The sequence below is a fragment of the Tupaia chinensis genome, unplaced genomic scaffold, assembly GCF_000334495.1.
Source record: "Tupaia chinensis unplaced genomic scaffold, TupChi_1.0 Scaffold000438_1, whole genome shotgun sequence".
NCBI classification, from domain to species: Eukaryota; Metazoa; Chordata; class Mammalia; order Scandentia; family Tupaiidae; genus Tupaia; species Tupaia belangeri.
In genome coordinates this window covers 221,674-222,270 of record NW_006159943.1, presented here as the reverse complement: position 1 = coordinate 222,270, position 597 = coordinate 221,674, and positions in this window count along the sequence as shown.

The window sequence follows — 597 nt, the reverse complement described above, 5'->3', positions numbered from 1 at the left end:
AGCTCAGTGTGCCTCTGCGGCCTCTGGGCCTCTGCTCAGAGCCGAGCTGGAGCCAGCCCACGCCCTCACCTGAGAGGGAGGGGTGTGGATGAGACGACCCACTCCTTCCCTGTTTCCCTGTTGGTCAAGATAGGTGGTGGGTGTGGCAAGCAAAGAGCATCTCCCACATGGAGATGTGGGCGTGTGTGTGTGTGTGTGTGTGTGTGTGTGTGTGTGTGTGTGTAGGAAGGCTGTGTATGGAGGAGAGGAAAGGAAGAAGGGAGAGTTAGCCCAGTGGAGGGCAGTCCCAAACCTTCACTCAAGGGAGAGAGTCGAAGATGCTCTGTCTCAGGAAGACAGGGCCAGACCAGGCCCCTCTATTCCTAACAGTGCAGCAGCCCCTCTCTCTGCAGAAAGTGCTCCCTTGGGGCCCAGGAAAAGGGGAGTAGGGAGGCAGAGAGTCCCAGACCTGCCACTCTCACTGGCTGTGTAACTGGGTGAGGTACTTCACTCCCCTGAGCTTGTTGCCTTGCTAAAAATTTTACCAGTCAGTGGCTTGATGGCTAAGCTGGTTGGATCCAACAACAGTTTGTCCCACAAACTGATGACAACGGAGTT